The sequence below is a fragment of the Agelaius phoeniceus genome, chromosome 9 (assembly GCF_051311805.1).
Source record: "Agelaius phoeniceus isolate bAgePho1 chromosome 9, bAgePho1.hap1, whole genome shotgun sequence".
In the NCBI taxonomy this organism is placed as follows: Eukaryota; Metazoa; Chordata; class Aves; order Passeriformes; family Icteridae; genus Agelaius; species Agelaius phoeniceus.
The window spans coordinates 5,187,886-5,212,360 of record NC_135273.1 but is presented as its reverse complement, the minus strand read 5'-3'; positions in this window follow the sequence as shown (position 1 = coordinate 5,212,360).

Here is a 24,475-nt window from a genome sequence, read left to right as displayed (position 1 = left end):
CCTGGCTGGGCAAGGCTCTGGGCTGCAATGAGCCAAGGGAGGAGTGTGGCTCACACTGCTGGTGTGAATGGGGCATTGAAGGATGTGACAATTCACTTGTGGGGAGTTTTGTGTCATTTAGAGACTGAGCTCTGAGCTGTTTTTGATGATGATGTTTGTTTTCTTATTTTCTACATAGGCAGGAAGGTTGAGCTTGGCTCACATCTTCACTGCATGGTTGAGAATGTCACAAGAGCCTTAGTTACAAGACCTTTTAAGGAGTTATTGACCAATAAAACACTGATAACAGGGATATTTATGTTTTTGACCCAATCCTTCAATATTCCATACTACAGTATGAGCTTTCTTAGCCAATCATGTTATGACACACAAACCCACAGTACTGCATTCTAATCTCCTTGTTTACCTCTGTAACTTTAATTTTCTATATCTTAATCTCAAAACTCTAAACTTTACTTAGCTTAACATGTCTCAGCTTTAAACTGCAAATCCACATTCTCACTTCTAGCACCTCAGTTTGGAAGCCTTTTCCAAGGTCTCGGATCAAATCCTATGTTTTCCCTGAATTTTGGATTCCAGCAAAGGGTATTAACCAGCTCTCTCTGCTGAAGTTTGCAGGGAGGGTTTGGTGATTTTTTTTTTCTTTTTGTTTTCTCTGCTCTCTTTCATGCCTCACATTTTCCTTTTGTCCCCATGTTAATTTAACAGCTGCCAGCTTCCTGCATCAGGAGCGTTTTTAATCTTCTCAAAAGTGATGCATAATTTGTGAGACTTTGCAAAAAACCACAATATTTTTAATAAATTCTGTTGAATGCAGAGGGCAATGCTTCTATAATTTAGCTTACTGTAAAATAAAACATTACAATGAAAATTCCTTGGCATAAATATGTAAGAACCTAGTGAGGAATCCACCAGTCAGACTGAATGTCTGTAACAAGTGTTGGTAGTTTGGCTTTCAGGCAAGACTTTTTTATTCAGCAGTGAGTGGCACCTGAGGAAATCAGGATTCAAATTAAAAATAAATGCAGTCTGATTTCCTAGGAAAAAAAGAAAAAAACACCAAGGAGGTTTTGGCCTCACACCATACAGGCATTCATTTACCAACTGTTTACTGTTCAGCTCCACTGCCATCTCTCTGCATTGATTTTCTTTCAAAATTACATCCCCCTCACCATTGACAAGTCAATTCCAAACAGCAAATTCTCCTTTCCAAGTGTTCAGTCTATGCTGCTCTTGGGCTTCAGGAATGCCTGGTGTGGTTTAATATGAGGAGCTCAGGGTTTCTCCTGACAGAGCTCTCAGATTTGCTGATTACCTGGGATGTTTTCTCAACCACTGAGAGAAAAATTAACTCCCCATTCTGACAAATGTGATGAAATAAATGTGGGTTGGAATTAAATGAGTTAGCTCTCAGCTTTCCCATTTCAAGGTCAATTATGAAAATACTGATTTTCCTGTGCTGCCAATGGCAGTGTAAATCCCTCCTGTAAATTTTTTCCGGTAGTTTTTCTTCCCTTTCATGCCCAAACAAAATGTTTTAAAAAAAGGAAGAAAATTCTTTATGCCAGATGGGAATTTTTTAAATACTTGTTCTTTTTAAACCTCGACTATTGAAATAATTGCATCAAAATTTTATATGTGGACCACATTTTGTCTTTGAACATATTTCTATTTAAATAAGATTGTTGTCACACAAGTGATGTATTTCTGGAGATCATTTATTACTCCTGAGTTTTTCAAATAGATGTGGCTTCAGTTCATGGCTCTGTTGGATCACAGAGCAATGCAATGTCTGCACTGGATTTTGAGGCAAACATTTAACTGCAGCATGTGCTTAGATGTGGAATTGTTCCATTTTCCTGACCTATAATTCCTGCTTGAAATCTCCAGGCTCAGCTCAAGGTGGAGCCACACCTGAGCCCCCAGGACTGAAACACCTTTGGGTTCCTGGAAAATTCCCTCCCACCCCAGCACACCTGGTCTGGGGACACAGACCTCCCAAACCCAACTCCTTTTCCAAATGGAAATCATTCATTATCTCTGCCTGTGAAAGAGGTTTCTGCTGGCAATCCGGGGCTGTGGGAAGCAGCAAACCTGCAGACAAAAAGCCAAATTTCACCTTGGGGATGCTGGAGCAATGTGGATTCCACAGGAGAAGCTGCCAAGGGTTTATCACTGCAGGAGCCAAGCAGGACAGCCCTGGCTGCCTTCCCCTGGCATCTGCATTACTTCATTTCAGAGGGAGTGGAGATTCAAACTCCAAAAGATCAGAAAGGCTTGCACTGGTGCAATCAATTTTAATTTGTCACTGATCTAAGAATAAATGAGTGATGATGAGAAGAATAAATGAGAATAAGTTGTTTAATTCCTTGGCTCCTGCAAGCCAGAGGAAAATGCAGTTTTCTTGAATATGCTGTATGAAAATGCTTTCTTGAAAAATGCTGTTTTCTTGAATTTGCCACAAGAACTTAGGCTAATAATTTAGCCCAAAAGAAACACAATGGTACAAGTCTGGAGGTACCTGCTGAGGGGAAAACCAGGAACAAACAGGTATTAAAGAATTACTGGCATGGTTTAAGGTGTGGCAGTGAGGTGGCTGATGGAGCCCAGACTGAACCAGAGAACTTCACCAGGAGGAAAACCTGAATATTCTGAAAGTGTTGTGAGAAGCAGGAACAAAAGAAGCTTTAACAACAGAAGTGTACTGCCAGCAGGGGACCTTCATCTCAGACAGGCTGCAAAAGAGATGGCAAACAAATAAATATGATGGCAAAACAATCCCCTCAGAAGACAGTTTTCCCCCCAGTTATTCTTTTATGAATAACCACTGAAATAAAAATATCTGTCTGTGGTGGAAGGGAGAGGAGGCTCCTTTAGCCTGGAACCACAGCTTGCAGCAATATTTGACTCTGATAGAGCAGGGGAATTGCATGGGAAGCTGAGAAAGCTGCAGAGAAGGGGGAGAGTGGATATTTCCAAACAAAAATTCCTTCCCTGGGTTGTGAGGGGATCACAGACCCTTAATGAGCTGCAAGGATTTGATGAATTTGTGCTGAGTGCTCCGGGTGTTTAAAGATGTGGCAGAGCTGAGATGAGATGTCCCAGAGAGCTGAGTGCCCTTGCTCTGCAGGGTGATTGCACACAGGGCTGGGATTGCAGAGACAAAACCACATCCTGGGAACCTCAGCATTCACAGGGGAAAGCTGGATCAGAGAGCAGGGGCTGAGGGGGGATGTTTGCTGAGCACAAAAGAGCCTTCTGGAGATGCTGCCTGTGCCCTGGAGGAGCTGCCAGCCATGGGCTGAGCACATGACATGTATGCATGACAGCATCTTTTTATTTCATTTTTAAAATTTTTTTTAATTTAATTTTTTTATTTAGTTTTTTTTTTTTTTAATTCACATGAAAATTTTATTTGGTTTAGCAGAAGCCTTCTGGAAAATCCACCTCAAGCTGAAGTCCAGCTGATCCCAGAGCTGGTTCTTTCTAGAGAGGTGCCCTGACCAACACATTTCCATCATCTGCCAATCACAGTGTGCCATTAAAGGCTGTTGTAAGACTACTACACATTTACACTATGTGGGACTCCAAATATTTACTAAATTAAACCTAAAATTAAACCTAATCTCAGCCCCAAGAGAACTCCTCATGGTGCCCCAGACATGTCTAAAACTCTGTGGCTTTGCCAGAATTTCTCAAACTCTTCCCTTGACCCATCCCCAGGGAGTGTGAGTGTTCCCTGCTGCAGCAGGGCAGGATTCCAGCCACAAACCCAGCACAGGTGGGGCCCAAAGCCCAGAGCAGAGGCACATTTCTGATGTGGAGTGCAGGGAACAGCTGCTCCAAAAATTGGGCAGCTGAAACCAATGGGAACCCACCTGTGCCAAAGAGCAGGGTTAGAACAGCTCTTAGGGATGTGGCTCACACAGGAAAAGTTCTTAGCTGTATTTATTTTATTTATTTTTCTCTTTTCTTTTTTTTTAATTTAATTTTTTTTAATAGACATGAAAATTTTATTATGTTTAGCAGAAGGCCTTCTGGAAAATCTACCTCTAGCTTATTTAATTTTTTTTGTTTGGGAGGTTCTTGTGTGTGTTGGGTTGGTTTTTTGGTTTTTTTGGTTTTTTTGGTTTTTTTTTTTTGTATATATGTTTTATTTCCTTTAATTAGAACATTGCAGATTTGGGTGACTTTAATTTTATTTTTTAATTCTGCTCTTTTGAATGGGCTTAGTGGTGTTGCTTATTTTGAAACCAGCACAATAGTTCACTCTTCTGCTTCCTTGGAGGCTGTGTCTGACAATACAACTTTGAAGCAGCAGTAGAAAAGGAGTAAGTTCATTTTAATTCCATATATTTGTGATCTGAAAGCAGCAGGGATGGGATTTGTCTTTCTACTGAGCTCTGCATGTATTAAAAAAATGACTTTTCTTTCCTATGTTAAGAAAGAAAAATAAATCTCAGTAGTATTGACACTGTGTATGTTGATGCCAGCTCAAGAACACTGCCCTTCTGAAACTCCTTTTACAGAATCTTGGGAATTTTCTGGGAGCAAGAAAAGTTCTTTTGGGGCAAAGGGAATTAAATTTTATTAGCTGGTTATTAATTTTTAAATGTTATACTTGTGAGTTGCATAAGAGCCAAACAGAAAAAAAAGAAATATTTTCTTTCTTTCTTTCATTATGTAAATTCTATGGACATGTGAAGAAATAAACTCACTCTACTTTTCCCACCAGTCCTATCCCTCATGCCCCTTTCTCTATTTTCTTCAACTCAAGAAATTCTTCTTTATCCTTGAAGTTTTGGGCAGCTTGTTAGAGCACATTGAGCAACCACTTCAGCAGATGCTGAACATGGTGGGGTTTGATAAGATCAGAAGCTGTGGGGCAAACCAGGGCAAAACTAAAACAGAAACATGGGATTCCTCGATGGGGAATGAAGCTCTTCTAAGAAACCTGAGGAATGGAAAGAAATGGCAGATTTAATTTTCTGCTTGGAAAACTAGCCCTAGTTAAGCATATTTTAAAATTATTTTTGTTTTTCTGCATATTTTTTTCCTTGGAGCAAATTTCATATGTGGCTGCAGATGCTTCACACCTCCAGGGTTTCAAAGGTTTGGGTAAATTGAACCTTTGGGTAAATTGAACCTTCACTTTTTTGCTTGTGTGTGGATGTTTCAAGTTCTGGAGATGCAGCATCTGTGTAACTGTGATTATTTAATGTGTGCTTTAAATCTTATTTTTCACTGAGTGTGGTGAGGATGTTGGTCACTTGTGAGCTCAGGTGGGTGACAGATTTGTCTGAGATTAAATAAAACCAGGAAATACTCTGCTTCGTTTGAGGGTGGGGTTTTGTGGGTTTATTTCTATGGGTTTTTAGTCCTGAACCTGTTTTCTGCAGCTCCTTTGCCATTGTACTCAGTGTTATGTGCCCAAGAATGTGTCAGTTTCTTTTGGATCTATCAGTTTATTTTTGGATTACAGCAGTTATTGCATTTTTAGTATTTTCTTGGTCAAAATTGCATAAAATATTGCATTTCCCTACAACCTGCTTGTTTTAGTATTTAAAGGACATCTTTAAAAGAGGGAAATAACAATAAAAAAAGTTGTCTCCTCCTGTCTTTAACACTCACCTTCAGGAGCTACACCAGGAAATCCAGCCCCCTCTTGCTTTGCTCTTGATAAGGCTCTTTGGAAAGAAATTAATGCAATTAGCTCCAGATTTCAAAATATCAGCATGTGGAAGTGTTTGTGTACCCTCTAAATGAATGTTGCTGGAAGAACATTCCAGGCTTTAGAGGATGCTGAGGTAATTCCCACTCACAAGGCAAAGGAAAATGTTTAGGGACCCAAAAGAAATGAAAGCTAGACCTGTAAAATTGTCCTAAATGGGGGAAATGTTAAAGTAAGATAAAACAATTATACTGGAATAGAAACAATCCAGCTTGATGGGGGCAGCGTGGTTTGATTAGAAACAAGGCAAGCTCTGAGTGTCCTTCCCTGGAGTGCAGCTGAAGCTGTGGGGCTGGGCAGGTTCAGAGGCTGCTCTGCTCACTCTGCTGCAAATGTGGGGGTTATGGCTGCTGTTGGATTGGATTTGAAGAACAATTCTGTGGCTGAGTGTGGATTCCTCACCTCTTTTCTGCCAGGCTTGGGATTAAATGCGTGAGATGGTATTTCTTGTTGGGACTCAGATGTTTGTTAGTTCTAATCTCTGTCTCACAAACCCTGAGTTCTACAGCACTTCCCTCCAACAAACTAAAAATGGAGCCCATCTCTCTCTCTTCAAGGCCTTTTAAGGATAAACTGTCCAATTAAGGAACGACAACTAAATTATTTTTACTTTTAACCCAATAACCAACCACCCGTGGCCTGCAATGTGGACTTTTTTATCCAATTACACAAAACCACCCAAACCCATGGAGAAGAAGGTGAAGAAGAAGCTGAAGAAGAAGGTCCAGCCACCACCCTAAAACCTCCATCTTGCTTTATAATTATTACTATATTCTAAAACCTTAAACTCCATGTTTTTCACAAAGTGCTATTACATGCTTTTATTCAAACTCCACAATCCCAGTTCCATCATTCCATTTCCATCCTTCTCCACAGCCTCAGGGCAAGTGCAGTGTTCTCTTGGGGGTCAGCACAGAAAGTCTGAAATTCCCAGCATCCAGGAGGGCTCCAGCAGCTGAGCAGAGCCCTGGCAGAGACCCCAGCCTCCTGCACAGCCCCTGAGCCATCAGTCAGCTCTGCCTGCTCGGACAGCAGCACATTCATGGTTTCAATTTGCTTTGCACGCTCTTCCTTTTGTTTCCCCACCCTTGCTGGACCTGTTTTCCCCAGGATTTTCAAAACTGACCCCCTGATTTCACACCCTATTGGATGATCCGAGCTCCTGTATGTGTCTTTTGCTTCACATGAAGTTGTAGTTTCAGGGTTACACAGAAATTATCCTATCTGTGTAGGGCACACAGCATCTTGGGCACCAAAATCCTCAATCCTGGCTGTGGCAGCCAGGAATAATTAGAGTAGAATGTGTAATAACAGCTATTACATAATTGTTTTGGTTCTAATCAAAATATTAGCACAGATAACAGATTAAATGAAAAAAAAGGAGAAATAATGGGCTGAGAGAAGAGTTGGCTTCCATCATTGGACTTAATGGTTAACACAATTTATTAGAGGCAAAATAAAGTTAAATCTGTCTAATAGATGAGTGTTACACATGATTGGGCATAAGAATTCCTCTGGTGTGAGGCCAAGTATCAGTTAGAGGAGCATTTGGTAATTTCTGCTGTTCATGGTCTGGCCAGAGGCACTGGCAGGGGAAAACTGAGCAGCTCCATACCTGGAAGGCAGCAGATGATGGCTGGACAGACCATTGCTGGGAAGTTAAAAAATAAACCCACAATGGAGGTAAAAAAGAGATTTCCATTCTGTTTTCATTTTGCATGCCCTTTTGGAAGGGTGAAACTTGCCAAACTGGGTCTTAAAATGTAATTTTTTAGAAGGTGGTTTACAAATGTAAGGCTAACGCTGACTGTTGCCCCAAGCTCTTTATTGTGAGTTACAGAAGTATTTTAGCAACAGAAGCATCTGAAATCTTTGTGATGCCAACTAGGTCAGTTCAAATAAAACACTGGCATAAATGATGGAAAATGGTGCTCTGTGCCCTCATGTTCCTGCTTCCCTCTGGCTATTTTTGAGCCTGCCTGCTTATTCAGCAGCCATTCTCAGCAGTTTCCTTCTGCTGCTGTTTTCCTGTATTGTCCTACCAGCCATTTCCATTTCCTTTCTCATTGGGAGGTCTCTGCATTTCTGACTGTTGTCTAATAACCCTACTGGAATGGCTGGAAAGTGCAGGTAATGTGACTACTTTGTTATGTTATTTCTAAGCATAATAAACTGAAAGCCTGTGAAAACCTAGAGTTGCACTATGAGATCTTCATAAATACTGAGCTCTGTTGCTCCTTAATAAAAATCAAAAAAATAAGGGCTAACCAAAGGGATTTATATCTTGTGTTAAGGGCAAAGATCTGACCTGGGGCAGAGTGTTTCTGTTGTCCTATGGGAAGGTTAAGAGATTTTGCTGGAAAAAATCCTCAGCCAAACTGAAGAGTCACAGAAAAGGGATGTTACAGCTCAGTGTTTGTCAGAAATATGTGTGAGAAAGAAAGAATGATCAAGATGTTTATTTAATTGACAGATCTATGCAGAGAAGAGAATAAGTACATTCACTGCATGATAATTTGATACTTTTAGAGGAAATAAACAGCAAAGCTTTACTGTTACATATTCCTTCTGCTGCACTTGTCAATAGATCAGGTTTAAGAGCTGGTCGTGGCTCAGATTCCCACAAATCCTCCAGGAATGCCTTGCACAGAGAAAGTGATGCCAATCTTGTTCCCAAGCTGAGAACCAACAAAATAAGTAGTGGATGGTGAAAAGTGTGTGTTATTTGCCTGGTGGAACCTGGGAATGCTGTAGCAGAGGGTCCTGGTGGAATAAGAAAATACAAGAAATTAGAGAGGGATAAAAGAAGACCAATTCTTCATGACTTATTTAAACCTTTTCCCCAGTGTTTGTCATGGAAAGTTACTCTGAATGCAGAGTGGAAAATATTGTTCTCCTGGCCATGTTAAACAGATTAAGTCTTATGGTATTAAAATGCAGACCAAACACTTCCAGCCTCTTAAATGAAGCTGTGCTAACATGATTTTTTGGAGGCTGGGGGTTTGTGCACCATCTGCCCTGCATTATCAACAGGCAGTGTTCTACGTGGATCAAGAAAGAGCTGAGTATTGAAGCCTGAGATTTAGCCTGGGTAATCCTATTTAAACTCCTTTTGAAGTTTCATTGTTCAGTTCATAAGCATAAGTTCAGGAAAACTTTTAACAACTACACAAAGTAAAGAATCCTAATAAAGGAAAGATTCAGGTTTGTTCATTTGTGCTCTACATCCAATCTTCTTTATTAACAGATAGCTCAGAAAAGTAGATTTCTTCAGTGGTTTTCCAGGTTTAATGAGTTTTATTTTTCTTGCTACAAGTGTCTCTGTTGCTGTAGATGTTGGGTGCTCAACAGAGCATCTAAGTCATGGTCTAGGGGGGACAACTGCATTTGAAAATGCACAGGAAAACCTCACAGCAGAGCAGGGAAATGAGCACAGGTTTCCAAGCACTTTTCCTCCTGCTTTCAGGACAGAGGAATTTTTTATTTGTGAAATAAAAAACTAGCCAGTGAAAAAGATTGACCAACATTGTAAATTGCAACGTTGACCAAAACATGAATAGTTTGGATAAAAGACCATTTATTTTTTATTGAAACCATCTTTCCCTTCTTTGTACTTCTCCATTTAAATGTCAAATTTTCTTTTTTTTTTCCTCATGCCACAATTTCTTCACCTTCCAGTCTGCTGTCTGTTAACCTCTTCAGTTAACACACTGGACTTTGCATTACCCAAGTTCCCCAATTCCTGCTCTGAGCTGTTCTTTCATACCAGCTACTCCCTAAACTCAGAATTAATTTTCTAAATCTCTGCTATCTATCACTAGAGTGTTAAACAGACAAGCTTTAATTCCACCTGCTGCTGCTTTCATCAATTAATTTTCATTTCCAGTGACAAAGAGGAAGGATGCCAAGTTTTATGGTAATTCCCATCAACCACTAATTTGAACCTGTCAGCATAGCAGCACATTTTGACAAAGATTTACCCCTGGGAAAATCTTTTTCTGCTTTTGTGCTGAGGACAAGAGATGACAAACAATAATGAAGTGTACAATGTTGTCAAGAGCAGTCACGGAAGATCATCTGTTAATTGTTTCCTTCTAGTACCTTCTGGAAAGCTCCTTATTTTTATTTTTTTTTTGCCAGACAACAACTAGTTTGAATTGGCTGCTGGGTGGAAACAACCTCCTGATATCTGTGCAGAAAGATTAGATTAGAAAATTTCATATGCACATATTAAATGCACATATTTTAGGACAGCCAGGTGAATGGAAAGTGCAATGAAGTATTAAAAACAAGTATTAAAAACAACGAAAGAAAGATTGTTCTATTCTGGTTTTTGACCTCTTCAACTGGCCAAGAGGTTAATACAAGGAACCAAGAGGTTCCTTGTATTAACTTTTCTAATAATATTGCCTAAATAGCTGTGGTATTCTCAGGGTCTCCTGTCGTGGGGAGGAAAGATGAATCTGACCTCATGTTCTCAGAAGGTTAATTTATTATTTTATGATATTATATTATAGAATACTGTACTAAACTATACTAAAGAATAGAGAAAGGATACTTACAGAAGGCTAAAAAGATAATGAAAACTGGTGACTCTTGCCAGAGTCCCGACACAGCTGGCTGTGATTGGTCATTAAGTTAAAACAATTCACATGGAACCAATCAAACCATGACCAGTTGGTAACAATCTCCAGACCACATTCAAAAGCAGCAAAACACAGGAGAAGCAAATCAGATAATTATTGTTTTCATTTTTCTCTGAGGCTTCTCAGCTTCCCCAGGAGAAGAAATCCTGGTGAAGGGATTTTTCAGAAAATGTGATTTTTCAGAAAATGTGATGGTGACAGATAGCCAAGAGTGTGGTGGGAGATTGATGGGCAGGACAGGAGAGGGAATGCCAGGGCAGCTTTCCTTCCCTGCTGCAGTGCTGCTGCCCAGTGCAGTGGAAATCCTCCCAATCCTCAGCTGTGGGAGTTTCTCCAGCAGCCAGGAGAGCTCCCACAGTCTGGAAAAAGGACTATAAAACACCTGACTGTCCTTAGAGCTGCAGCAAAGGTTCCCTTTTCAATCAAAACAATTAGCAGGAAGAGAAAAGTCATAAATCACTGCAGCACAAAAGTTTTTCATCCACTCTAATTACTTTTCATAGGGAAGGCACTAAAAGTCCAAACTGTCCTTGTCAGAGGGTTCCAAAATGATGGTGCAACAGCCCCAGGCAGTGATTTGAGGCTGGCTATTCACACACAGACTGATATAATGAGATGGGGCTTTGTCTCCAGCTTTTTTCTTTTGCTGTAGGGAGTTGTGTGCTCTTGGATTCCATCCATGCACAGCCCAGCTCTTGCTTTCTGTGCTTATAATGAATCACGTTTGTACCTGAAAACTCACTTTGTTTAAAGTGAAAGCTCATTGTCATTAACAAAAGCTGCATCTGGAAGAAAATGAGCACAGAAATGCAGTGACAAATAGAATTCTGAAGATGTCCAAGGGTGGTTATGAGCACTGTGTATGAAACACTGAATTTGGCTTGTTCAGTGCTGCTCAGAAAGGGAAAAGCTCTTTGTCAGTGAATATCTCACACATCCAGACAAATGTGGCTTCTTCTGAAAAGCATATTTTACTTCATAATGACAAGGGGCAAGCAAATACCTTAATTGGCCATTGGAATGGCTTTGCTGCCACAGTCAGCTCACTGGAAGGGAAATCTTCCAAATGCAATTAAAATTTCAAAGTTAACTCAGAATGAGTTGACAGCTTTCCAGTGCCAGGGAACTGAGGGACAGCAGTGATGGGAAATGATGGAATTTTCCTGTGCTGTGTGTGAACTGGAGATCTGGAGCAGAGCAGGGCAAGGGAGAATGTTAGAATCCAAAATGCAAGGAACTCCCAGAACTTTGGGCCTGTGAGCCAAAGCTTAGGATTAAACACAGGATTTGGTCTGAGACCTTGGAAAGGGCTTCCAAACTGAGGTGCTAGAAGTGAGAGTGTGGATTTATAGTTTAATGCAGAGACATGTTAAGCTAAGTAAAGTTTAGAGTTTTAGAATTTAAGACATAGAAAAAACAAAGTAGTTACAAAGGTAAAGAAGAAATTTAGAAAGCAGCACTGTAGGTTTGTGTGTCATAACATGATTGGTTAAAAAAGCTCACATTTTTAAGAATTTTTTCAATTTTTAAGAATTTTGTCAAAAATATAAATGTCCTTGTTGGCAGTGTTAAATTGGCTGATAAATCTTCAAAAGGTCGTGTAACTAAGGGTCTCATGACCTTCTAAATCATGCAGTAAAGATGTGAGGCAAACTCACCCTTCCTGTCTCTGCAGAAAATAAAAATAAACCTCATCATCTAAAAACTCAGAGGTCCCTTCTGATATTTCCTTCCAAAATCCCCCACAAGTGAATTATCACAGGAGAGCACAGGCTGGGGAGACCCAGGAGCTGAATCAGAGACAGGAGTTTTATGGCAGTTCTGGAAGATTTCCATCAGGGCAGAGGCAGCCCCTGTGCCCACACCTCCCAAAATCTCCATGCGGTGCTGCTGCCCAAAATTCAGGGTAGGGGAGATTTATTAATGCACTCTGCCACCCTGGAAGAGTGGGATTACAGTACAGAGGAAACCCTGCTTCTCATCCAATTTAAATTGTGGGAATAGTTGGGATTGCAGAACTATGCACTGCCAAAAACACTTTACAGCTGAGCTCCTGTTCCACCCCACGTGAACACTGGGCTGGAGATGAGCTGGAATCTCTGAAGTGCAGAAAATTCTCCTGGAGGAAATGAGCCATTCCAGGAAAATCTGTGATACCTGGAGAATAAATACACCCAAACACTAATCATGCATCTTAATGGTTGTCTCATCTTAATGGTTGTCTTCTTTATTTTTTTAAACAGATGCCTGCAGTAGATTCAGGGATTCAGGAGGGACTGGGAGCTTTAAACATTAAATTCTAACATTAAGTTCTCCCATGATTGCCCCTCTCTTTTTCAGATTTTCCTGATAAACAGTCAATTAACTTACATTGCCTTTGAAGAATACTTCAGACGAATCCATCAGTTCAGTTGCTTTGAAGGATTTAAACTAAGTAAAAAATTTAAAATAAAATAAACCTAAGCCCAGCAACCTTACTCACAAGGAGTCTACAACCATCTGTGGGTTATTTTGGGGTGTGCTGCTAATCACTCCCATTATTTAGTTGTGGAAAAGCTCCCCTTGCAGAGGGGGGTGTGTGTCTGAGGGCTGAAGGTGCCAAACACCTCCTGACAGGCTGCCATGAACACGAAATATGGCTCTGCTTGATGTCTCTGTTTAGATGCTTTGGATGTTGCAGCCATAGAGCAACTCGGGCATTCTTTTGCTGTCAATTTTAACAAGTAAATGAGTCATCAAATAATTATATTTACAGTTCTGAATCTGTGTGCACCTGATTATAAAAACCCTCGGCAGAGCATGTCTGTACCTGATCGTGTCAGTTTTGGCTTCCAGCAGACAGCAGCATGTTTAAATTCAAGGTGTCCTGAGAATCTCCAGGAATCAGCTGTTAATGATCAATGATTGTTAATTAAAGCACAGCTTCCTCCTTGTCTTGGTACTTCTTTAGCTCTTTACTTCAGGTTTAACACCCCTGTGTTTCACATTAGTCTATGAAAAAACTGAAAAAGACTGTTTGCATTTTTTAATTTATTTTCTTGAAGAATAGAAGTAACTAGCAAAAGTATATTTTAAATAAGTGAAAATAGTAATTAAATATAATAAAATTAATTATTAATTAATATTAGGTAAAATTAATTAATAAAGGTAAAACAAGTTAGTTAAATATTCTAAAATTAATTATTAATTAATAAATATATTACAATTAATACTACGAAAACCTTTTGAAACCTGAAGGCCTATTATTTTCTTTTGTCCTTGGCAGTGTGTGGTAGTCACAACCAATTTGCATGGGACTTTTTCTCTCAACACTATCTAATTTTGGAATAACACCACTGTAGTACCTTGTTTCTTGTTAGCACCAGTGAAAGCTGAGATTTGTTTTGCTTTTTATTTATTCTTTCATTTATTGCTTAATTACAGTGACTCCACACATTAATTTGAAAATAACACCATGCACACACTTTATTGCAGGTAGTAAAGTGACAGCCAGAGCAAGGGGTGCTGGGAGGCAGCCAAGAAATACAAATTTTGCTAACTGGGATTATCAGAGAGTTGATTTTAAGGTAATGGAAAGGGACAATGTGTGAAAACAGAAATAAAACAGGAAAAATGGTGTCTTTGTAAAACCAGAGTCCATCATCAGGTTTCAGGGAAATTCTCCTGTTGAGTTTAATTTCAAGCTTTCTCACTTTCTTAATCTGAAGAGAATAAAAGTGGAAAAGAAGCTCCATCCTTCTATAAAATATAATGCAACACACTCTGTCCTCCCAGTCCAAGTTTTTGGTATTCTTTCCTCTGCTTGAGCACTTCTTGTTGGTTTATTTTCCAATTCTATTTCTTGGTCTCATTTCCCCTCAGGGCATTTTTGGTCTTGTTCCCATTTACTTATTTCATCATTTCTTCACAATCTTTCAAGTACATGGATTTCTCTCGTATTTTTTATTTTCTTTGCACAGTTTTTTTTTCTTTCCAGGTATTTCCTTTTCATTCTTTAATGAGAATTTTTGTTTTCAGGCTTTCAGTCTAGATTCCTTCCCTTTTTCTCTCTGCACTCTAGTAAGGACGTTTTTGTCCATGTAGATTTTATTTCTCTCACCTTCTTACTCTAGCATGTCCCTTTTGTCCCTTAGAGATCAGACCAAAAAAACCCACTTTTGGGCTGATCTCTAAGAAGTGATTACATTAATATTTTGGCTTCCATTCAAAGTATTGAAATCTGATAAAAGTGGTTGATTGATTTGTTTTCTTTTTTTTTTTTTTCTTCCTTAAAATTCCATTATGAGATTCCTCCTTTAGAGAGCTCTACCTGCTTCATAAATGCCAATTTAGGCTGTGCAATAGTTCTGGTGAGCAGCTTTCCTCAGTTAACCTGTGTGAAAGTTTCTATGTGATGAGACAGAACAAGGTGGGGTCTTTCCTCTTTATTTTATGTCACTGGGACATCACTCAGCCCATCCTTCACTGTTGTTTGAATTGTGACAAGGTTGTGTTTGTACTGACATGGACAGATCGCTGTGTTGGACAAATTGCCACAGATATTGCCCAGCTCTAAAAGTGGCAGAGGCTGCTGAGATCCTGAACTTGTGGCTGCCTGACAGTCCCTGTCCCCATCCTCCTGACACCTCCCTCATTGCTTGTTCCAATTGAGCCACTCCTGTTGTGCACAGGAGAGCAAACCTGGCAGTTCTCATCACTGCACAGCTGGTGCCCAAGATTCCTGATTCTAGGCAAGATGGAAAAATGCAGAGCTGTACATCCCACCGGGAGGTTCAGTGTTCTATTGAATGTAACCGGGCTGAAATTGCACAAAAATTCAATTTACAGTCACGTAAACATGAAGAAGATCTATAGTGCTTGGTTTTTTTTCTTTTTCTCTTTGCCAGCTTCAGTGAAAAAGCCTCTTCAAACACAACATTTGGGGATTTAACTTGCAGGAATTTTGGCTGGTTCTGACAATGAAATGTAGTGGGAGCTGAAAGTCCTCCATGCTAGTCAGTTCTGTGAAACTTTTCTGAAGAGCAATTTCTTCTAGGATTATTATTCTATTGCTCTTTAGCAAGTATTTCAGCGTATTTGGTACTTAATCTTCTGTGTCAGTAGTGAAAATGGGCTTCTATATTGCCTTGTGACCATTTTTTAATATTCCTGTCCTTATGATATCTGCTCATAAGGGCTTTTGTCTGAAAGTTAAAAGCAGCATGTAGATAAGAATTACCACATTCTCAAAAGGAGAGAAAATAAAGATACAGGCAGTGCTAATTTCTCCAAGGTCAGGAAGCAAGTGAGCATATGGGGGGTGGGGAAGCACTTAAAAAATCAAGAAATCAAAAATCAAAAGAATCCCTACAGGTGAACTTGGACTGTTCTGTTAAAATTACAAATTGGCAGCACCACTAATGCCATTTAGCCTCTCTGAAAAAGGCCACTAATGGTATCACTCACTGAAAGCTGACAGGAACCCTTTGAGCCTGACCTTTTGTTAAACCAATTCTCCCTGACATAGACTGCAAATGCATCCATAATTCCCATTTCAGAGAGGCTGATGTAGAGTAAATAGTCCAGAAAATTAGTGAGAGAGGAAGAATGTCCCCTGGAAAAAAGAAAACTTTCTGGAGTGACTGCTCAGTGTTTTACAGGCAGGTCAGCATTATCATTTCAGTCAGGTGAGGAGTGAGCTTGTGGAACAACTCCCTTGTTGGGCTGCATGCAAAGAGCAGTTTCCAGTGAAAGCTGTTTCTTGAACACATTTTTCTGTACAAAATAATGTCTGTAAACACTCAAAGGCTGAAGAATTGCAGAGAGGTATTGCTGGCATGAGCTTTGTTAATTAGAGAATGCATTGAGTGCTCACCTGGCTGACAAACAATATTGACTTCTGACATGTTGGGAACCAAGACATTTCATTAAGTGCTAACAATTAATGATTTGAATAATTAGCCTGAGAGAGGAAAGGGATCAGTATGGATACAAAGGATTGTGCTGGTGCTAGCCCTGTAAAATTGCAGAAAATAAAGCCAGGCCTGGAGAAAGCCAGACCTAGGAAGGCAAAACTCAGAGTCCAGTACCTTCTATTAGAGACACCTGTGTGAGGTCACATGTTAATGCAAGAGACATTCTGGAGAAGTTGGATCTGTAACAATCTCCAAGTAATTTACTGCCTGAATGCCTTTATGCAATTTATTACAGTCACAGGGATGTTGCTAAGGGCTGGTCAGGATCTTCATGGATTTTACTTCCCCCTATAAAACCCTTGCAGACTGAGCAGTGGGCATTGATTTTGTTATAGCATCTCATTTTAGGATGATCATCATATTACAAAATGTAATACTGTGCTTATCAGAATCCCATAACCTGTATTTTTCACTGTCTTTGTCTAGTTTATCATGCTTTTCAATGTTTTTATAATACTGCTTTGCAGTCCATGCATGCTCAGAAATACACATCTGATGAACACTCACATTCTTTGTGCCAAGCAGATTATCAGTTATTAAATCCTTCCCGATCTCCCTGCTTTACAATGAAATCAGGAGAGTTCAAGTTATGCTTTTATAACTCCATTAAATTGAAGACTGTAATTCTTGTGAAAAAAGAGATTAGTTGAGGCAATTTATCATGGAGTCTGAGAAGTAATCAGCTGCTCTGAGAACAGCTATAAATACAGGTTTCCAGACTGTACAAAAAGGAGGCTTTTTGGGAACATTTAAAAACATGAGGAGTGAAGGACAAACATCAGGAGGTGCCTCCTACAGCTGCTCCACAGCGTTCTCCAGGCTTTTCTGCACCCCTCCTGTGTGTCTTTTTATTTTTTTTTTTATTGCTTCTAATCAATAACAAGGAATGTATAACTTTCCTTTAGCTGAATTGCACTACAGAGGGGCTATTTTAAAAGAGCATTGAGGCAGCTCCTACTTTGTGTAGCTCACAGACAAGAAATCTCAGAATTTAGAGCAATGTCTGATTTCAGCTACTTGGGCTATTTTCTGTCCTCCTGTTGTGCAGTGCATTTTTGCTTGGCTGTGATGTTTTATTTTATTTTATTTTATGCTCCAGCACTGTCCAAGTTAACAATATATATCTTTATTCCATTCTGCTCTTTGCAGTTTCAGCTTTAATTCTGAAAATTTGGCCTGGAAGCTTCAAGAGAGATAAAGAAAAGAGCCCCCAACTTCAAAGAAGTGGTAGAAGATGAAAGGAAACTAGAGAATGCCTTTAGGGATTAACAAGAAGTCTTGAGGAAAAAGGCCCTGAATATCCAGTCAGTCACAACCAAACCATAGAGAAAAATCTCTGTGAAAAAAGCAGAATTATGTGTGGAAGGATGATTGCAATTATTAAGGCAAAAACTGAATTTCTGATGGTGGTGAGAGAGAGAGAGAGAATACATAGGATGAAAAATTGGGGTTTGCCATCATCCTATAGGTGAAAACTGAAATGTGTGACATTCAGTGACCCTGTGCTAGGGGATTCATTATTTGTAACTCTCTTGAGACAAAATGTAAAACAGTTCATGTTCCTCATCACCCCAGTGATTTGAAGCAAAGGGAGTGAGATTTCATTTCTAATATGCTCTGGCTATGCCTGGAAAAGTTTTTGTTTCTGTAAGAGTTGTAGCAGAGTGGTGTGAGCAGATGTTTCATTTAAGTGTGACTAATAACAATTCCCACCACAAATAGCAAGAATAAGGAAATGCTGGCCTGCAATAAATCACATTTGCAAACAGTGTGCTTAGATAATGAACGTATGAAAATACCAATATGGAGCCTATTACTGTATGGAAATTCTTCCTCCTGAACTTAGATTTGCTAAGAATTTATGGAACAGGAATAAATATCTGCTACCAAACTCTGTGTCATTGTTACACCTTCCTCTGGCATGTAATTAGAGAAACTACTCTTGGGAGTGGGTGGCTACAACCTGTTGTACTCAGCTGGAAGTGTAGGGTCTATAAACATGGCCATGTGGCAGCTGAGAGCATCCTCTGGCCCACTGAGGCAGTAAAACCTGGGTGAGGGCTAAACCAGCCTTGGATTGAATGTTCTAAACCATTTGTTTGTTGCCTTGTTGAACTGTGGTATTTGCTGGGTCCCCAAGATGGAGGAGGAATTGAGAATCTGACTCCATGTTCTTGGAGGGCTAATTCCTATTCTATTCTATTCTATTCTATTCTATTCTATTCTATTCTATTCTATTCTATTCTATTCTATTCTATTCTATTCTATTCTATTCTATTCTATTCTATTCTATTCTATTCTATTCTATGGAGAAAGGATGCTTACAGAAGGCTTAACAAGAATGATAATGAAAGTCTCATGAACTGTCCAGAGTCCTGACACAAATGGACATGTTTGGTCATTTAATTAAAACAATTCACATGAAACCAATCAAACCATGACCAGTTGGTAAACAATCTCCAGGCCACATTCCAAAGCAGCAAAACACAGGAGAAGCAAATCAGATAATTATTGTTTTCCTTTTCCTCTGAGGCTTCTCAGCTTCCCAGGAGAAGAATCCTGGGCAAGGGGATTTTTCAGAAAATGTGATGGTGACATTGAACCACCCCAGGATTTTCACATCTGAATCACTCAGTTACTTTTAAGAATGGAGGTTAATTCATGCAATCAAGGACCATTTTCCAACAGTAAATACATGCAAAGGCCTTAGGCTACCTGAAAATGCAGCTACTGCTTTTAAGTGTTTTTAATTATTTTTACTTATTTTTATATGAGCGGTGTGTTGTGAGTCTTGTGAAAGATATATGAACAATTCACTATTTTCTGTGCCTTCAATCACAGAGAAAATTTTATTGTTTTATTCTGTCCAGCTCTAATAATTAACCCTTTTCTGCATCTCACAGTCAGGGCATCCGAGGGAAGGAGCTCTACCTAAGATAATAAATGAAGTATTTTATAGAAAATTACCCTGCAATGAACTGAGCCTGCAGCAAGTCAGACTTGGGTGTGTGAAAAGATTCAGCCTGGGCCAGACTGGTCTGCTAAGTGGGGTGAGAAAATGATGTTCAGTGACAGAACATTTTGTGTACTTGGATAAGGAAGAGATGGGGGCTGTTGGATTAGGAAGATCACACAGAACAGTTTTGGCAGAGAAGAAGCATTAAGAGCTTGGTAGCTGGGAGATGTGCAGACCCTGACAATGAGGGGATTACTCCCTGGTTTTATCTCAGTCCTGCTTCCCTCACTCCCTTCCTGCAGAGGGAGTCAGGAGAGACCTCAGCTTTAGCCCCTGGGAGTGCTGGGCAAAGCTGGGAATTTAATGGTGGGACTTTCTCATCTTTCTGGGGTGCACTCTGATTTTTCCATGGCCCCAGGATGCCAGCAGAGCTCTGTGCCACCCTGGGGCTCATCCCTCATGGAATTGCTGACACTCAGCTTCTCACAGGGTGCAGATCCACTGCAGCTCAGCCAAGCCCAGGCTTAACTGCTGTGGGAAGGGCCCTTCAAGCCTGAAAAATGGATGAGGTTTACAACCAAAAATGTCATTACAGACAGCTCTTTATCAAAGCACAGTTGCAAAGGCCACCTGCCCTGGTGTTTCCTTTTGTTGGACATCCTGGGAGAAGAAAACAGCCTCGTAAAAATCACTTTTAGCAATTATTTAAAGGATTTATACCAAAGCAATCCAAAACACACTCTCCATGGGTTATTACATTACAGTAAAAACATTAGTCCTGCACAGATCATTATTTTATCATTAGCTTAATGTCATCAGTTAATGAAGACACATCCATGCAGCTCTCAGATGAGTTTCACTGGGCTGCCCACGCCCACAGATAACAGATGCAATTAAAATGCTGCCAAAGTCATCATCCATGTGACAAAGCTTTGTAAGCAGCTTTGTGGTGGTGGAAAATAGTTTTAATTTTACCCACATGGGTGTTTGTTTCCCACTACCCCTAATTTTGCCCATAGCATCAAGATAGAAACCTTCCTGTCTTAAATGGTTTACTTTCTCTTTCCATATTTCAGGAAGGTGTGTGTATCATGTCTCTGATAAGGAGGAAAACTAAATAGAAAAGGAATAAACATCCAAACTATGAGAGCCCTCTAGTGAAATCATTATGCTAATTTTTAATTATTTTTTTCACTTTGAAACCCTTTGGGACTACAGTTTGTTTCAACAGCAGCTGTATCAGACTAAAAAAAAAACAGAAAACCTCCTAACCAATTCTGCAAACTGGAGATTTAGCATCTTTCTAACAATACTGTACATTTTTATCAAAGAGTTCAATCCTATTACATTTTATTATAGGAAGGTTATGATTCATAGTGGGAAATGTACAAATTAGTTACACACTCCTTGGGACTGTTTCAGTGGATAGGAGAGTTCCTTTCATTATTTAGAGAAGGGTACTCCCAATGAAATGGTTAATTGTAATTCCAGCTGTAATTCCATCACAGAATGGCACTGGTGCAGCATCTCTGGAAAACACTGAGCATTAGAGCAGCTCCTGCATGCCTGATACCATTTCAGGCACCACAAAGAGCCCTGAGGCAGATTTTATAAAGCAATGGCAGCTGTAGCAAATCCCCCCCACTTCCCAGCCTTCCCCAAGAACTTCTGCCTAGCCAGTAGAATAAAATAAAATAAGCATTAAAAAAAAATTTCAACTCAGTTTGACTCTGAATTGTTTCAGAAATCAGAACCTGCTGTTTGATTTTCAAAACAGACTTCTCTTGAATACTTAGACTGAGATGAAATCACAATGGATACAAACTCCAGGCACTGTGCATCACCCAGGGGCTTTAGCCAATGTTTTGAATTATATTTTCACCTGGTCTTTTTCTTGATGTTGTCCCTTCAAAGGAGTTCACGATTTTGGATTCATGGTTTTGGATGATGTCCTACATAGAGGTCAGTCTACCTTTTAAAAGCATTTACACAAGTTTTCAGTACATAAATTTCCTGGATTTTCATTTAGGACCCACTGGACATGATGGAATGAAATCAAAGGTTTGAAATTCCTACTCCCTGTATGTAAATTACTCTGAGTCACCATTTAAAAACTGAACCTCTGATGGCTGAAACTCTGAGTATGTGCTGTCCTAAGGCTGAGATTGAGCAGGAGCTTTCTCCCCTCCCTGCCAGTGCTCCCAGCACAAATCTGCTCCAGCTCTGCTCTCTGGCACTGCACAGAGCAGGGCAGATCTCAGGAGCTGCCAGATTGTCAGTGCAGCATCTTCCAGAAGGAAGGGACTTGGCAAAACTTCAGCCAAGCAATTTGATAAAGAGCTGTGTGTGTGTGCTGCTTGGGGAGGTAGAACTGTTCTTTTTGTGGAGGTTATGAAGCATTCCTGAAGAATTTACAAATCTGTTTCGACATCGTTGCTCATCCCATACAGAACAAAATGCTGGGGTTTTGGAGTTATCAGTTGAGATAGCTGTTCCCTGAGCTGTTTGCAGGAGAGGAAATGGAGATGAGAGGCTGATATACCCACCCCTGTGTAGAGTGTGTATCATTATTCATGAATAATTCATCAGCATCCTCTCTCCTTCTTCTGTTCCCTGTTTGCACAGGCCTTGAGTAGGGGATTGTGTGCAGCCACTGTTCCCTGGACCATTGCCTTTCCAGGGTCTCCTGCCCTCAGTGCAGGACACAAATCATGTCCTGGGACTTTTAGCAGCTCATCTCAGAAATAAAAAGAGAGGATGTTTCTTGACAGCCTTGTTATAAGTGAATAACTTTTATTTCTGGTGTTCCTCCTAATTTAAGCTGTTGGATTTTATTACTTTGTTGAGATGCTTGCCACATGGCCAGGACTACTGAACCTCCAGACTGGCAGATGTTTCTCCTCATTAACCCAGTTTTCAGCCAAGGAAAGAAGCCAAAGTTTTTCCAGGCTTGTGTATTGAAGACCTATAAATACCCAGGGTGTGTGTTCAGACAGGACAGTCTGTTCCCCAAAGGCAGCAAGCAAATCAGCATCCTCTAATTGGAGGGAAAATCAGGTCATTTGAACTGGGGAATCAGGTGTGGATCCCAGCACTTAGCTGCTCTGAATCAATAGCAAAGGGTGGAGGAAAAGATAACAGAGGAACAAACTCACCCTGTGCCAGCAGAGCCATCAGTGGGACCTGGTCAGCCTCACCTGCCAGCTCTGCTTGGGCTCTAATCCCTGCCTGGGCTGGCAGCCCTGAGCTGGATAAAATCCTGGTCCTTCAGGAGACTGTGCTGGGATGAAAAGCAGCAGTTCTGAACAGTTCCATCCTCCCTTCTTGAAGTTCATAAAATTACATGGTCTAGAAATTAATATGCTGCTACAAACTTTATGCCTGGATTTGTTTGAAAATCACCACAGCATTGTGCAGCAGCTGAATTTCTACTAGCATATTAAAACAACCTCAGTGAGCTGTACAGCAATGTACTGAAATTAAGGTCAACGTAGCTCCTTAACTAAAATTTTGTATTCTACCAACAATGTGTCTGAGTGGATTTCTATTGAGGGCAATTTGGGAGCAGCTACTCCTCAGGAATAAATGTAAATGCAGTACAAAACTTCTCTGGGAATCTTGAAATTGAGTCAGTTTCCCAAGATGTTTAAAAATCTGCAGGGAGAATCCTGGCTTTATTTATTGTTTTGGAGGAGTTTCATCTGTAAGAGAAGACTCTTGTAAGGTTTAGGTGCTGGCTGTTGGTAGTTCTCAGCAACTTTTATAATTTATTCTTCAGTGTAATCCAATTTCAGCAGCCTGAGGAGAGAACTGGGTTCTTGGAAGAAAACTGGGATGTTTCAACTAAATTTGCCAGACAGACACGATTTCCAGCTCGGTGGTGAAATTTAAACATTTTACACAATGTAAGTGAAGGTAAGGGCAGTGTTTGCACTGGTGAGCACACCTGTGTCCCTAAGAAAGCCAGTGAGGAAGAAAAACTCAATAAACTAATCTGTAATTTAGAGAAAACATCATGGTTTAAGTGATTCTCATCTAAAAATATGATCCAGCTGATGTCTGTGCTCATTGCAGGTGCCTAAGAAATAACAAGACAAGCATGAGTGCTCAGGGGATTCTTCTAGGGAAATAAGGATGCTTGGGAACACTTGGAAAACAAAAGGAGAGTTTTTGTTCTGGTCCAGTCAAGCGGTGAATGGTCTCTGCTGTGTCTCCCAACACTGGGAAATTCAGGTTTTTATTTAAAGGAGGTCACAGGGTTGGCTGTAATCTTCAGCAACACCTTGAGCTCTGCCTGCAGAGGAGAGGATGCTGGGGAAAAAATGTCCCATTGAGCGAATGCCCTTGAAAAGGGGTTTGCTTTCCAGGTAAAAATTCATGTGTTCTTAAAGAGAGACAAGCTCAGGAAGCTCAGGATTTCTTGCAGTCCTCCAGTGGTGCCCAAGTAGAGTAACTGAGAAGGCTCCTAACAGAGAAGGCTAAAAACAGCCCGACTTAAAGACTGTCTCCATCCCAAAAGTGCTGTTTGCCTGGCACATGAGGCATTGCAGCCCCTTTCTGAAATCCAAATGTGCTGGGGAAATTCATTGTAAAGAGTGCTGGAGTCTGGGCAGCACCTTTCCCTCTGCTTCCTGCTCCCAGGTTTAATGAGGTTTATCAAGTGGGGGAAGTTTATCAGTCCAGCCCACAAGGAAGGGCTAATTAGGAAAGGCTGAAAAAAGCAGCTCTTTAAAAGCCTAAGTTGAAAGGAATTTTCCCAAAAACGTTTCACATTTTTGCCCATACTGGAATCTTCAGCCTGGCATCCCTAAAATCTGAGCAAATTCTGTCTGCTGAATTGCCACCATTGCTTCTCTTCTCTACTTTCACAACAATCAGCTAATTTACACCTCACAGGACTCAGCAGAGCTGTATTCATTTCAACAGCATCATTTTACACTGTGTAAGCATCAGCTCATCAAATCCTCTCTGGCTGGAAACAGCCATTATTGCATTATTATTATAAGAGTGATATTAATAAAGATCTTGCAGGGTACTGTTACAGTGAGCTGCTGGGTTTTTTCCTCTGCCTGATCATTTTGGTGAGAGGACATGCTTTTCTTCATACAACTTTATTTCTTGCACACTTTAGGGTCTGTGGAATTAGGTGCTTTGGACAATATTAGAATGAGACTAAAATAATTCATGC